At 36.0% G+C, this 16528-nt stretch overlaps 2 long non-coding RNA genes across 2 annotated transcripts; one reads left to right on the top strand and one right to left on the bottom strand.

Annotated features, from left to right (window-relative positions):
- Nucleotides 1-4652: 4652 nt before the first annotated feature.
- LOC141365373 (uncharacterized) lies at nucleotides 4653-8509 on the bottom strand. The gene is made up of 5 exons (XR_012370604.1): nucleotides 8208-8509; nucleotides 7509-7557; nucleotides 7290-7422; nucleotides 7089-7184; nucleotides 4653-5792 (listed from the first exon to the last, which is right to left on the bottom strand). It is a non-coding gene; the product is annotated as an uncharacterized lncRNA (long non-coding RNA).
- A 3781-nt stretch (nucleotides 8510-12290) lies between these two features.
- On the top strand, nucleotides 12291-14459 carry LOC129416510 (uncharacterized). Its single transcript, XR_012370231.1, has 5 exons — nucleotides 12291-12609; nucleotides 12697-12736; nucleotides 12953-12995; nucleotides 13346-13404; nucleotides 13700-14459. It is a non-coding gene; the product is annotated as an uncharacterized lncRNA (long non-coding RNA).
- Nucleotides 14460-16528: the final 2069 nt, after the last annotated feature.

Here is a 16528-nt window from a genome sequence, read left to right on the forward strand (position 1 = left end):
TGCAGGGCTGGCTGGGCAAAAGAATTTCATAAAAGCATTACCCACGGGTCTGAAAAAAACCTGACCCACACATCGCTACTTTAGATGCTTTCAAATCAAGATATTTCCCCCATTAAAGGGGAGTTTAGGAAGGGACGCCACAAACTTTTAACACTTTCAAGAACATGTGTTTCAATGAAATAAGACTATCTGCAATATTTTTGGTAGTTTTTGTGTATGCACGGCTGTACTGTGGTACATAATCACTCTATACTTTGATTACGTTTAGCACTGTAGCGTGTGCATTTCTGGGTGTGTTTTTATTTGGTTATTAATCTGGTGACTTTCATGTTGACTTTATACTACTGGTGTGGCTCAGTTGGAAGAAAAGTGTGGATTACTGATTTGGGTGGTAATCCATGTTTGTTTAGAGAGCTTTACTGATTTTGTGGATTGTTATGTTAGTATGAGTTGCTGAAAATCTTGTCATTGATGCTGTAGTTTATAACCAGTAATACAAGTTACTGCATCTTTTCCAGGTGTTGTAGAGCAGTCACATCCAGCATCGTTTGAGACTGACATCAAGAAACACAAACAGAAACTATCTGCGGTCTGCTCCCAACAGTTATGGCCGTATGGGATGCAAAAGGGCCAGATCTGTGTTCACAATTAGAATAGTAGCATTACTTTTTGAAACGACATTTCTATTGCTTTCAAATTTGCTGGATAAACTTTACTTTCATTGCATTGCTTTTGTGTTGTTACTATTATGGAGGTTGAAAGAACATCAGTATGTGGATGTCAAATGGACATCAAGTTTTTAACATCAGTTTGATTTGTTTTTTTGACCTGTTTATTTTATGTCAATATTTGATGTCAATTTTCGGAATAGTTCAGAAATGAAACACATGTATAACCTTATGTTGTTAATAACTAGTAACCAATAATAATTAGTAATTAAATATGAAAAATTTTCTTTTTGTCATGACCCCTGTGTGATCGGTAGTGTGTGTCCCTTACGTGTGCACTTGCCGCTCCCTCTCGTTTCCTATCATTGGTTGTCAGACGTGTCTCGTTCCTTTGTTCCTATTTATAGTCCTTCCGTGTGTCTTTCGTTACGTGCTCATTGTTTGTTGGGGAATCTCTGTCGCTGCTTGTCCCGGTTAATTTCCTGTGTTGCCTCCGTGTTTCACGCTCTCTCTCTTTCTCTTTTTTTTCACATCATTTTGATGAAACAACTCTAGACTACTAGATCCTGTTTTGGAAAGTCTTGGGAAAACATGTTTAGAATGAGTTTTGTAGACTTAAATCAGTGACTTAAATCAGTGGCCTCTTTAAAAGCAGTGGGGAATGTACCAGTGGAAAGAGATGGTCATGTGGGTGAGAGCAGGGATAACCAATGGAGTAATAGCCTGAAGGAGATGGTGGGTATAGGATCTAGTGGGCAGGTAGTCAGGTGGGTTAGGTAGAAACAAAGATTGTGGAAACATCTGGTTTCGCCAGAATAGAGAAAGAGGGGAGCGAGCATGCATCAGGAGTTTGAGCATGTGCAAGAGGTGGCAGCACAGAGAATGGACTGCTGATAGTGTTAGTTTTCTTCACAAAGAAAGAAACAAAATTGTCAGCCATTAAGTCAGATAAAGGTGGGGGGGGGGCTTTTTAAAGTTATATTTTTTGGCCTGTTTGCCTTTATTTAAACAGTGATAGAGGAGAGGACAGGAAAGTACAGAGAGGAGAGAGGGTATGGGTTTGGCAAATGACCACAAGCCAGGAATCAAACTCGGGTCGCCGAAAGTTCGAAAGCACCACGTCGAAGCGCTGCCCACTACATCGGCTCATATGGTAAAACTAATCTTGCATTTAGCGTTGACGCTGGTAATGACGATTCTCTCAGACCAATCAGTTATAGGTGTAAACTGTATGAGAAGGGGCAGAGGTACTGTCTTTCTCTTGTTACCTGATTATCTGTAATGAGATGAGATCGCCACACCCCCGCGCCATTGAAGTGAATGAGCAGAGACATCCATATGCATAACTCTCGCCTCCTGCCTGCAGTCAATCCCGAATCCAGTCTCTCCATTCCTTGATATGCTGAGTTGTTTCATCCGAGTGCACCAAACATGACATCTAAATCCTTATTTACTTGCGTATGTGTGTCAATAAAAGTGATCTCCAGATCTTCCTTCCGTCTAACAGTACAGACGACGCAAAGGGCGCACATACACAAAAACATGAGTCAGGAAATTTGACGAGCTTTTTAGTATTCTTATAAAAGAAGCGATTGCATACAAGCACATCTAAATCCTTATTTATTCGTGTCTATGCATATGTAGCTCCATAGCAAGTTTATTACATGCAGGATCACACATTCCTTTGTGCTCGACTATCAACATGTGAGTAATGGCGGCCGCTGTAAACAAACATTGATAAGTTTGCTCGTCCCTTGTTGTGTTTCTACTATAATGATTACAAAACCACAAATAAGAGTCCAGACAACGATAGGCAGTTCTTGTTTTGTGCTTTTATCTGCACAAAAGTAAAACTCGCTGGCCAACCAAACACTAACCCTGTGTTTATTTTTACGATGGTCAAACATAATACCTATAGTAGGCTATTTGTAGCCAAAAAAACATGGTTGCACTTTTTTGTAGTAAAACCATGGTTTTTAAAAGGTATACTTGTGAAATTAATAGAAAATATTTCAATAGAAAAAAAATTATATATAGCCTAATGTGTGTATATATTTTTACATTCTATTGAAAAATGTTGTTATAAATTCCCAAGTAAACCCCATCATGGTTTTACTACAGAGAAAGTTACATTCCTGTTACATTCCTACAAGGCTCATTATGTAGCTCAAAATGCAAGTCTTTTGTTCTCCAGCTGTCAATCACAGATTATCCAGGAGCGTTCACGCCTCTTCGCATACAGCCTTTCCCAGGGAAAAGTCTCTTAACAATTTTAAATCAATATATTGTTTAATGTGAATGAGTATGCAGAATGATTTTCACATCATTTTGAAGAAAAAACTCTAGGTGGACAGGACTGAGGAAGCCCTTGCCTCCATGATCGCCCCCGCTATGGATAAACAGCAACAATTCATCAAAGCACAGACTGGGTAATATTCAGTAAGCTTTCCAGCTGCTCAAATGGGGTGAGAGAGTTATGTGACAGATATTCCAGCCCAAGTAGCCGTGTTGGCAATACTGAGAAAAACTATGACAAGTGAGCTACCTGATTCAAATCATCAGCCCATTAGTAGAGATCCCGGTGTTGGCAGTGCAGGAACCAGGGTGGATCCGGAAACCATGGTGGCGTTGGTGGTTTCAGGAACCCACGAGGAACAGGGTGGTGCCACAGGTGGAGCCAGAGACCTAGGCAGAGGGAGAGAGCAGAAAGAGGCCCTCAGGGCCAGGTTAGTTGTGCCAGAGAGTTCAGGGAGCTAATGAGCGGCCATCCTGGGCCAGGCAGAGAATTCAAGGAGCTCAGGAGTGGCCATCTTGGGCCAGGCAGAAAGTTCAGGGAGCTCGGGGATGGCCATCTTAGGCAGGACAGAGAGACTAGGGAACTCAGGAACGGCCAATTTGGACGGGACAGAGAGACTTTGGGAGTCATGCACTGCCATTTTGGCATGGGCAGAGAATATTTGGAGCTTGGGAGCGACCATGTTGGCTGACTTACAGTACAAAGGAAACTCAGGAGAAACCATCTCAGCCTTTACAGGAAACTCAGGGAACTAGGAAACAGGCCTTTTGGTCAGGACAGAAAATTCAGGAAACTTAGGCTCAGTTAACTTGGTGAGACAGGAAGCTCAGGGCACTCTAATTTAGACCCTCGGGTGAAACAGGGAGTTCAGGAAACTCAGGTTCGGACCTGTCAGCCGTGACAGGAAGTTAAGGAGACTCAGGTTCAGGCTTTGCGACCAACTCAGATGACTCAGGTTCATGGGGTTGAGAGACATCTTGTGAAACAGAAGAACAGAAAGCAGACCAAACACACCACAGAGCCATGGCAAATACAGGAAGCAAAGAAGTCAAAGGACATACCTTAGGCACCATAGAGACCACGGAACTGGACATAAACGGCTGGGTCCTAGCATGAACTGGTGAGGCGACTGTCTTGTGAAGTGGCTCGGGTGTGGCCACTGTCTTGTGAAGTGGCTCGGGTGTGGCAGCCATCTTGTGAAGTAACTCGGGTAGAGGCAGCCATCTTGTGAAGTGGCTCGGTAGCGGCAGCCATCTTGTGAAGTGGCTTGGGTGTGGCAGCCATCTTGTGAAGTGGCTCAGGTGTGGTGGCAGCCATCTTGGAAACTGGCATACAAAGGACAGGACTGAATTGAGTTAACGTAGAGCATTCAGGTGTCCGTGGCTGATCTGGCTCCTCAGCCCACAAAGCCTACTGCCTCTCCCAAAAATATTTATTCCATCTCTACCCTGCTTACAGTGAGAGAGAACCCACCCAACAGTAACGCTAGGTTTACAAACTCAGTAAATGCCCCCATTTCTCAGCCATGGGACATCAAATACTTTAAGTTGTCCTCTAGTCTATGGCGGAAAATGTCCTTGAAAGCTACCTCTCCAAAGTCCACCTGATTACACATGTCTACAAAGACCTCCACATACTCCTTGATTGGAGAAGCCTCCTGGTGCAGGCAGAAAAGGATATCTGCTGCACTGTAAAATGTAATAAGTTGAGTTTACTTAAAAAAGTGAGGAAACTGATTGCCTCATAATTTTAAGTAAGTTAGTGTATTGCTTTTAAGTTGGCAAAACTTTATATTATTTGTAGCCTAAACTTATTCATCAAGTAAGGTAGAGTATTGATTTTAAGTTGTCAAAACTTAACAGTACAAGTAGACTAAACTTATGAATCAAGTAAAGTTAAGTACTCTTTACTTAAAACCATTAGTTGAGATAACTTCTTTTTGTTGTTCACTTTACTTGTAAATATAAGGAAACTGATTGCCTTACATTTGTAAGTAAGCTGAACTAACAAAAATGAGTAAAGCCAAAAAGCAACAAAATGAGGTTAAAACATTTATTTTAAACATGTTAACAGTGTACAAAGTAAAACATTTTTGTCGCACGCATGCATGCACGCACGCACGCGCGCACACACACACACACACACACACACACACCGTGTTCAGTCACCCATCAATCTGGATACCCAAAATGCAACAATAGACCTAAGACAGTCTTGTTTCTGTTATTACAAACACAATGAACACACCTTGACAAACAAATTCAAAACTAGTTTTTTTTAGTGACTGCAGTTTTGGTTTTGTATCCAGGTTGGCATGTGACTGATAAAAAATCACAAATTGCATCAACAGACCTACAGTAACAGTCTTGTTTCTGCCATCAGAAACACGCAAAATCCAGCTTAACTAAAACATCAAAGTTTTGCAGCAATTAAAGTTGAGTTTTTCTGGAACTTGTATCCAGGTTGACAAAAAATAAAAAACCCAAAATGCAACAGATCTACAGTAACACAGACTTGTTTCACACAAAACACACTACTTCACATTAGTATGTTTTGTAGTGATGGCAGTTTTGACTTTAGTGATTTGTGCCCCAGGGAAAGAAAAACCCTGTGAATCAACTCAAAATAAGCTGTGAAGGGGTACTCCATATTTAAAACAACGATCAGTCCAAAAACTAAACACATGGCATGTGATCCTTTCTCAAGTCCATCCATGGCTGTGACACCCTACCAAATAATTGCTGTAAACCATGTGGAGAAATGTGTCTGTCCTCCGGCACCAGACTGAGAATTCCTATTGATAGTTGAGGTGGGTCACCATCACAGTCCTAATAAGATAGAAACGCAATATTAATATACATTCTCATAATACAAATGCAAAGTGGATGTGTCATTTAAAAATTTAAACTGTTCAAGGTGATGTTACTAGTTTTTGAAGTGACACTTAATTTGTAACAGTGCTTCGGTTGGAATTGCCAATAATAATTTGGACCTTTCAGCAGAAGCTTCTTTCCTGGTGGTGCAAAAACATCCTTGGAACATATTTAATTAAAAATATCTTGTTAGAAAACTCTTCTATAAGTAAGGTATATTGTATAGGCAGCAGGTTGTTTTTGCAGAAATAATCCCCAACAGTGTGATTAGGACTCTGTGTCAAGCAGAGGGTCTTGTATCAAACTAGAGGGGCTTATTTCATGATAACAACCTGCTGTCTGTGCATTATCCCACTTATTATGTGGCTATTTTACTCAAGGTAAGCAACATTAAATATTTATTTGAACTATTTCATTAGCTTATTTTTAACAAATACAGGAAAACCTGTTTATTTTCAGTTTTAAGACAAGACGTTCAAATGTCACAAACACACTATTTGGTTTAATCATTTGTAACTATAACATTATATGTTATTAAAAGACATTTGATTTAATTTTGTGTATTATTAAACTGTACCTGTCAAAATTATTTCCAGCATACGGGTTACAGTGTGTTTAAGCGGTTCTAAACTGTTTTGAATACATCTGAATGTAGTCGAAAGTGGACAGCTCAAAATGGTTTACACACTGTTAACATCTGTATTAAGCTTTGTTCACTCATAATGCGATAAACCAAAACCCATAGTGTCATGTTGATGTATTTCGCTACTGTCAGGTATACATCTCAGATTGATCTTTAAATATTTGATTTTTTGCTTTATTTATAATTTTTGAATTGGTTATGTATTTGGCATAAAACCTTTACCTGGCAAATAAATTATGTTTTCATTTATTCACAGCATTTATCAGAAGTTATTGATTCTCTTAATTGACGGAATAACTCTATGGCGGGGAAAGAGTTCAAAACTACAATACATATTTCTTGCTAGAAATGCAACCAAAAGTGAAAATATTACTTTATTTACACTAAATGTGTGCTCAGTTGCTTTCTTGCCCACCATTTTATTTTATCGAACTCAACCAGGCTCGACCAATCCTGATCATGCTCACGCATAGAATTGTGGTACAAAAGGATGTGCCTTTGTGCCTTTACTTATCGTCTATTTACACATTATTTCTTTAATAATGATAATTAAATGCGAACACAAAAATTAGGACATCTCATATTGATTAAACGAGAAGAATACTAACCATGTTTGTTTTCAGGAAGTCTGTAGTGTCTCCCGCAAGAAGGATAGCAAGACCACGGAGAACAACCGTCCACCGAGCAGTGACATCAGTGATGTTCTGACAAATAATACATAAAACATTGAGATCAACAGTCAGAACAGATTACATAAAAGTTAGCAAATGGACTTAAACTATTTAAAACAAACAAACAAAAATACTTACTATTAGATACTGAAGAGAGCTTTTAAACTTTTCTTTCATTCAAAATCTTCTAAAACCGTGTTTAGCAAGGGATGAGAACAATTCTTGCTTGAAGTTTTTGCTTGCGACTTGGTTGTACTCCACAGTAACGTTACTATATGAAAGAAGGATAACAAAAGAAACAACCTATCAAGATTTAAAAAGTTTTGACATGCCCTAAATAAAATGTGTGTTAATTACCTGACTTTCCATGAAGGGTATGCGCTCTCTTCAAAGAAACAAGCTCCTGCTAAATAATAATAATATACAATTAACATAGTATATTGATTGATAGATACTAAAATGCTATTGTAAAAACAACATTTTTAGCATTCACTCTATAAACTTAAAACGTTTTATACAGCACATCTCTTATTTAAAATAACTTGGCATTTTAAGGTATGAAATTATTAATGTTTTTTCTCCAGAGGTGGGTAGAAACATGCTTACTGCATTACATTGACTTGAGTAACAATTTTGAAAGCACCTACTTTAAATGTGCTATTTTACCTTTTATAAGCAGTTCTAAGTATTTAGTTTATTATTATAAACCACACCAACACGAATTATAAACTCACTAATTAAGCAGTTTTTCCATTGCATACTTTTACTTTTACTCAAGCAGTTATTACTATAAGGCCTAACTTTAACTATAACTTTTTATATAATTACATTTTTACTCAATCTACCTCTGCATTTAGTTACTTATGTCTGTTGAACGAAAATGTTTATCTTTAAACATACATGATTAGCAGTTGTTGAGTTGCTAATTGTGATCAAATAGCATGCATCAGTTTTATTATTACCGACAAAATATTACTGTTTACAAACTGTGATTGTAATGTTGCGATAAAAACGTAGCAAATAAAAAATAAAAATGATATATAAGCACAAACTTACCTCCTCATGCTCTCATCTGACCATGTGCTGTTGTCGTCTTCTTCAGTTAACCACTCAGTTAAGCCACCACTTACTCCTTGGGAGCATTACTGCCACCTACTGTGCAGTCATCCTTTTTGAAAATACTTGAAATTTTAAGTTGAGCTAAATTAATCTGTTAAGTTTAATCAAGTTGACTTGAGTTTGCATAGAAAAAAGTTGGGATTACTTAGTTAAACTAAGTAAGGTTAACAAACTTAATTAAATAAGTTAAGTTTACTTAATCTTTTTAGTAAGCTCAGCTATTACATTTTACAGTGTGGATCCATGCTGGTCGGTGATTCTGTAATGTTGTAGCTTAAAGCAAGCAGAGGCTGAGGATCCACATGCAGCCTAAAGTTTAATTAAACAAACAAAAGACAGGCAGAGCATGGCAGGAACACAAGCAGGGTAATCCAACTTGAACCATGAAATAATCACAAAGCACAGTAACAACATTCACATTTAACGACCGACATCATAAGCAAACACCAGGGTTAAATACACAGAATAATCAGGGACAACAAGACACACCTGGGGAACAACCAGCACACAGACCAATGAACAAAAGAACTACTAGGAACTACAAAACATGGCAGACATGGACAGAACTTCAAAATAAGAGTCTAAACACAGGGGAACACAGAAAACAGTCATGACACCTAAACTTTTGCATACGACTTTGTCTGTCTGTCTGTCTGTCTGTCTGTCTGTCTGTCTGTCTGTCTGCCTGCCTGCCTGCCTGTCTGTCTGTCTTTCTGTCTAAATGGTAAGTTCAAATATGACGAGTCATTGATAACATTGAATCTCATTGGTTCTTGTGTCTCATAATAAATGTTTATGTGCATGTTTTGTCACATGGAATACAAGAACTAATAAGACTGGATGTTTTTGATGTGCTGCCACACGTTAACTGACTATATTGCTGAGAATACTTTATATAATTAAATGAGCTAAAATATTGTTTTTGTTCAGCTAAAAAAGAAAGACCATAAGAGGCATCTCCTCTATTCTGCACTTTAAATTGTTGCCATCCAATCAATGCTACTGTGTTCCTTAACATATGAAAAACAGGTCCACATGATCATTCATTTCACAAGCAATTATACTACTTAACTTTACTTCCTCTAGTATTAAGTAATGTACTGCTGGTCTAGTTAAATTTCAACATCTAAATTATTTTTATTACTTTATTATTTGTATATTGATGTGCTTACTGGTCTATTCAATGTTTTGTCTTTTTGCTCTCAAAATAAGTAGTCAATGTTGCTGAAGAACAAACAAAATGTTTAGGAGAATTAATACTGAAATCATCTTAGAGGTTTGCCTGCTATACACCCTTCTGTTGTGCTTATACAACAAAACATTTAAATAAACAAAAAGCTAAGAGAAGGCCTAACTTGGCAATAATACAATTGTAAGTATTGTGTGTTAGCTAGTAAGTCTATGTTATTTATATCTTTGGCAAATGTGAAAAACTGCTCACCTTTATAGACTTAAATAAATAACAATAAACTTTAATTTTCTATAGTGTCTTAAAGTACATCCCAAAACACTTTATAACTAAAATCCAGAACAAAAACAAATCACACAAATAAAACAACAAACATAAAAGTTATAAAAATATAAAGTACAAAAAATCTAGTAAAAGCCACCATAAAAATGAGTTTTAAGATTTAACATTTCTTAGATTGTCGTATCTCATTCAGTAAAGCATTTCATAATTTTGGAGCTAATGAAGAGAAAATCCCATAACCCATCGATCTTAACTGGGTTAATATAGACCTGTTGGTATAAATTGTCTACACTTTTACCACATGGCAACCCTGCCAAAACATCTAGAACTGTTATGAAACTGAAAAGTATACACTTTAATGTACTAAAATATACTTAAATACCAGGAAGTGTATTAATATTTTTTTTGCTAAGTAAAAGTTATAAACTATATTCTACTGATAACGGCACAGTAACCGCTTCACCTTTCGTATCATTCCGCCACCTAGTGAATGGAGGTCCTCTAAACAGGCTCATCTCTGAATGGAAACACTGCAGACACACACAACCGCACTGTTTTGAATCACTCTCTGTGTGTCTCATTAGTTCACTAGCTCATAAATCAGTCTGTGAATCCCCAATCGGAAGTTATTATTTCGTCAAAGATCAGCGCTCTTGGATGTTACGTTAAACTTAATGAGAGTTATGTCTTGTCACATCGTGTGGAAGATTAACACTTGGAAAGAGGAATGTAAACAGTCGTTTTTTTCTGGAGTTATATCTCTTATCAGAACGCGAAAACACCGTGGAACTGCAGGTAAGCACCGCAGCTTTTAAATGTGGACATTGATCATTTATTTAATCGCGACGTGACTATTAAAACATGTTATGAGATATCGCCACTGATATATTTATAAGCAGCATGCAAAAACATCTCTCTGACACTTATAAAAAAGCAGTTCCACAGAGTTTTCACTTTCTCTGAGTTGCTTATATAATATAACTTCAGACCATAACATGCTTCATTTATGAGGAAATTATTTAACAAATACAAAATTCATGTCCATTAATCAGCTTTTAAGTCAACTGTCCCAATACGTTTGGCCCATTTAAATCACTGTAATTACTAAATCCTAAAGACAAATTGAAATTTGTGAATACCCTCTAAATAAAGCTCAGAGTGTCCAATCTGTCCCAATATTTATGGAGGGCACTGTATAATATATGGGGAACAGGGGTGTCATAGAGTGTAAGTACCCTTGCCTGTAGTGTTATGAATCAGAACAATCACTAATAACAGCTTATTTTTATTTAAATGTAGGACAGTCAACAAGATGACCCGGAAAACATCACCATGGGCATATGTGTAATCAATAAGAAAGAAGGTGTTCTTGGAGACTATGACGATATTGGAATCGTTGTTGGAGTGATGATTCTTGAGCAGCTCAAATCTGTGGCACAAGCCTGCATTGATGCTGGGTACAATTTATGTGCTTAGTTTTGTGTACCCCAAAGAACTCAAATACTACTATATTTATTACTAAATTTTGCAGCAGACATGTATGTGTATGCTCAGCATGAAAGAACAGACCCTCTGCTTTCAAAAAAAAAAAACGTTTCATCCTACCTTCAGTGGTTCTTTTGTAATCAGCTTTTGAATATGGGTAGGTTTCTGCAAAAACACCACATTTTGAGCAAAATATTTGAGATAATTCAATTTTTGTGACGACTTTACACAGAGATCCCATTCAGAGCGATCTTTAAAACAGACACGGACATGCAGGTGCTTGCCATAGGGCAATACTTCTGGGTTTTAAAAGTTACGGAAGGGCACCACCTGGTGGATAATAGCGGTATTGCGGAAAGACGGAAAATCTCGTCATTGGCGGGGAAGCGTTTTCTCTTAATTGACGAGATATCTCGTCAATGGCGGTGAAAGAGTTAACGACGACAGTGGGGCTTCAGGCCTTAGTCAAACGGGTCGACAGGTTTCGTTTTCTCTTAAAGATCGGAAGGTGACCCTTAGTTACCATATATACCTTCACATTGGGCCCCCAATTTGCTAAATCCTCAACTGTGGATAACATAATTATGCCACAATATGCCGTTAGTCTGTCTGGAACTAAGCTGATTTAAACCACATCACTGTGTGACACTTGCATTACTTGTGAACGGCCCCTACGCTAATATGATTTTATTTTTCTCTCCCTGTCTCGTCCTCGACCCCGAGGACAATGAGACAAACAGACCCGGTTCCGGTAAATGCGAAAGTCAGCACACCTCTGATCTACTGGCCGTCCTTCAACGTGATGATCTCCCAAGGGTTTTTTCCTCCTAGGACTTTGTTTATTTCCCCGGCTAAAAAGCCATTTTTTTCTCCTAGTTTTTTCTCACCCGGGGAGGCAGCCTTCTTGACGTTACATTAGTAATACGCTCGCTTATAATGTTGAGTCATAGCTGCAGCAAATTTAACTGCTTATGCTATTGTGTACACTCAAAAAAACGATTCCTGGCAATATTTACTTTTAAGTATTTGGATCATTTAGATTTTATTGAAATACTCGTTTTTTTTAAATATATGTAATCCGATTTATTAGAATATATATAAATCTGTTCAATTTAAAAAGTATTAGATTTAATCAGTTAAAATGTATGAATATGAATTAAATAAATCTAGCCGTGAAACAAACCGGATAAATTCTATGAGATTGGTTTACATACAAATTTCAGGAAACTGACTTTAGTAGAAGCGGAAATGACGTCTATTCACACTCCAGTCAGGAGGTGGCGCCAAAATCAAAAATAGACGCTACAGCACAAGCACATGGACTTCGCCATTTTGCATTGGACTGGATCGTCATCTCACTAGTCTACAATCGCCAAATTGTAGGTGAGTAAAGTTAACAAGTTTGATGTGATTATCTTAAATATAATTGTCTGTTGTTTAATTACATGTGTGACGCGTTGCATGTTTCAGAGTAAAATACACCTCACTACACAGACGGTCTGTTGGAAATGTAAGTTACCCTGCAGTGTCTGTTGCTTTTATTGGTTAATTTTTGTGGTTTAATGTTTGAAACCTAAGAAATAAATAAAGTCATAGGCTACTATAGGCTTATCAGAATAAAATAATCATAATCTCTGTGACTTTATTAACAAAAGAATGTTACAATTATACTATGTTGTTGAGTGCATTGTGTGTCTAACTAAAACTTTTTTTTTTACAGATACAGCATCATTTCATCGTCTATATGGTGGGACAACCTGCTAGACAGGGTATGTAAGTTATGCTACAAAGATATTGATTTCTGATGCAAAGCTGGATTTTCATCATTCCAGTGTCACATGATCATTTAGAAATCATTTTAATATGATGATTTATTGCCAATATTGGAAACAGGTGTTTTTTTTTTTTCAATAAATGCAGTCATGATAAGCATAAAAGGCTTCTTTCCAAACATTTCACCGGTAGTGTACACACATGCTGGGACACAATATTTCTGAAACAGAAAAATACATACTCTTCGTCTCACAAAATCTTTATCTGTCTCTATAAAAACTATTATCTACATAAAATATTGTTAAAGAAAATCATTAAATAATGTGGTTTTTTTGTCTTGTTCTAGTTGAAGACATCTGTATCTACCCCAAAGAAGGCATGGAGAGACACATTAAAGAATATGTGGTAAGTGTATGTCAACCTACTCTATTTTTATATCTATTTATTTATATATATGTATGTATGTGCACATGTGTGTATATAAATATCTTATGGATAACTAGATGTTTAAACAAGGTGATTATCTGTTTTCAGGTCTTTTGATGGTTTTGTGACTAATGTTCTATTATTTTACACATTTGAATCAGTCTACATATTTTAAATATCAGAGTTTGTAAAACAATTTGCCTGCACATTTTTGAAAATTTCACTGTGACTGCTACTGGGACTGATTTTTTTTTTTTTTGTTGTTCTTCTCCAGAATTGTGAAATTGGTGAGTTGGGGATTGCACAGACAGTGGAAGTTTTGCAAAACCTACTTGGTGTCACACATGGGTGTGAAATTACTTTTTGGACTCATTTATGCACTTAAACTGAACTACCAGAAGAACATCAGGTGCACCTTTGACCTTTCAAAAAATCCTAATGGAACTGGACTTGATACAACCAAGCAATCACTGAAAGATGCTTCAGTGAATACCTGACAGACACGCTGATGCATCCCCTCAAAGTGGGTACATTTTTGTACATTTACAAGTGAACTTTTTAACATTAAAGGAATATTGCACTTTCATTAAACAAAAATCCTGATAATTTACTGTCTGTCATCGAAAATGCTAGTCTTTTTTTGTTCAGTCGAGAAGAAATTGTTTTTTGAGAAAAACATTCCAGGATTTTTCTTAATTTAATAGACCTTATTGGACCTCAACAGTTAAGTTTCAAAGCAGCTTTAAAGGACTCTAAACGATCCCAATCGAGGCATAAGGGTTTTATCTATTCAAAAGATTATCATTTTTGGCAAGAAAACTTTTAAAACACAACAACTTGTCTTGCATTATCCATGTGATACACAGTGCGACATTGTGTACTATGTAATAACGTTGAAGTTTACACATCACAAATGTGAAACGCACATTTGTGGACCATTTTAAATAATAAACGGACCCAAAGACATTAAGTAGTATCATTTCGCATACAACAACATCTGAACGCTCCTCCTTCTCCTCGCTTGTAAACGCTGGAGCGGTGTGCTATCTGTCGTTTTTCTGTGCTTTTCACTACTTCTATTAATGTAAAGCTGCTTTGAAACAATTAACTACTGTGAAAAGCACTATATAAATAAAATTGAATTGAATTGAATATTGTTTTTAAGGTTAGTGATTGCAAACAATTTCCTTAAAAATTTTGAAAGTTAGTCAATGAAATGTGTTTATTTTAATGTAGCTAAAATAAATTGATTGCAACCGCTTACCTTAAAAAAACCCTAGTAAATTTAATGAATAATTTTTAAGAGGAAGTAGCATAATTAAATAGGGTTGAAATTATTAAACTTTTTTATTTGAGGGTAACTAAATAAAATTCATTATGTTCAATTATTTTTGTTTGTTTTTTTAAATGTAGCTTAAATAAATAGATTGCAACCACTTACCTTAAACAACTGAGTAAATTGAATTAATCATAATTTTAATTAATAAATATAATTAATTTTAGTGTAAGTTGCAGAATAAATGTGTACAAAATGTCCAAGGGAAAAAAACACAAGTCACAAATGATTAAATCAGATAACCCTGAGTGATCTATGAATAAAACAAAAATAAAGAAATCATTAAAATAACGAAAGTATACCCAGAATTGCCAACTTTGTAGAAATAAAGAGATAACTGCTTCACAATAGTTCATTAACCTAAGAAACTCTTCCCATATGGACGTGTAGCCTTCTCACGAGGGTTGTTGGATTTATTCACACACTTTAAAAATATTTATTGAAAGCATTTTGTTCACATAATTTGCATAGCATTATTATAATAGGCTATATATATTCATTTATTGGGAGAAAGCTGTAATTAGATAATGTGCACATTTATACAGCCAATATTAAATGATCCTCATTTCATAACACATCACTGTGATGATTGAACTGTGAGATTGGTAATCAGGATTCAGGTCACCCCAACAACACAAAACGACATAATCTCAAGTCATATTTATTTGTAGAGTAAATATATCTCAACATGTGGAACTCATATGTCTATACGTTACACAAATATGATGTCTGAACATTTTTTGACTAAGTTGACATGAACAGACAGATTGTACCTCAAACTTTAATACTTCCAGAAATTAATCAGTCTTGTTGAATAATTTAAATGAGTATAGAGGTCATTATTTAAATCATCATTTTGTCCAATTTATTTAATCCTTTTTTAAGAAGTGAAGAAGACCAGAAATGTTATCTGTATCTTTTTTTTTTGTGGCAGAGCTGCATGTTTTTGTTTTGTAAAACTTTGCATAATCATGTTTTTATTAAGAGATCAGAATGAAAGTTTCTGTTGAGCTTTTATAAAAAATAATGTCACTGTTTAATCAAAATACATCTTAAGCAAATAAAAGAAATTAAATAAAATAAATTTCCATCTGGCACGATGTACATAAGCATATTGGTGATATGCCGAGATTATCACAGTTTACTCCTATTTGGGGCAATGAACAATTTATACCTGGTAATAAAGATGGTGGATTTAAGTTTTGGAATATAAGAGGCATTCAAAAAATTAAGGATTTATATGAAGATGGTGTTTTACTTTCATTTGATCAGTTGTGCCAGAAATATGAAATCCCCAAAAAGCATTTTTTCAAGTACTTGCAGTTGAAAAGTTACATGTTATCAAAAGAAAAACAGATACTCTGTATGCCATCTTTATCAACATTAGAAGAAACAACTCTTGGGAATTTAGAAGGCAAGGGTCATGTATCGGTGTACTATAATTTAATGGTCAAACACAGTACTGAATCAACATTGGACAAATTAAATGCTTGGAAAATTGATATAAAGGAAGATATAGATGAGGTAGATTGGAAATACGCATGTCTTAAAGCACAAACACAGACAATAAATACCAGGTTTAAATTACTTCAATATAAATGGTTAATGAGAACCTATATAACACCTGTTAAACTTCATCAAATGTCCTGTAATATTCCAGATGTGTGTTCTAAATGCTTGGATAACAAAGGTACATTATACCATTGCCTCTGGGAATGTCCAAAAATACAAAACTTCTGGAAGGAGGTTTTAACATGTATGTCCAAT

This window comes from Misgurnus anguillicaudatus, chromosome 1 (assembly GCF_027580225.2).
Source record: "Misgurnus anguillicaudatus chromosome 1, ASM2758022v2, whole genome shotgun sequence".
NCBI lineage: Eukaryota > Metazoa > Chordata > Actinopteri > Cypriniformes > Cobitidae > Misgurnus > Misgurnus anguillicaudatus.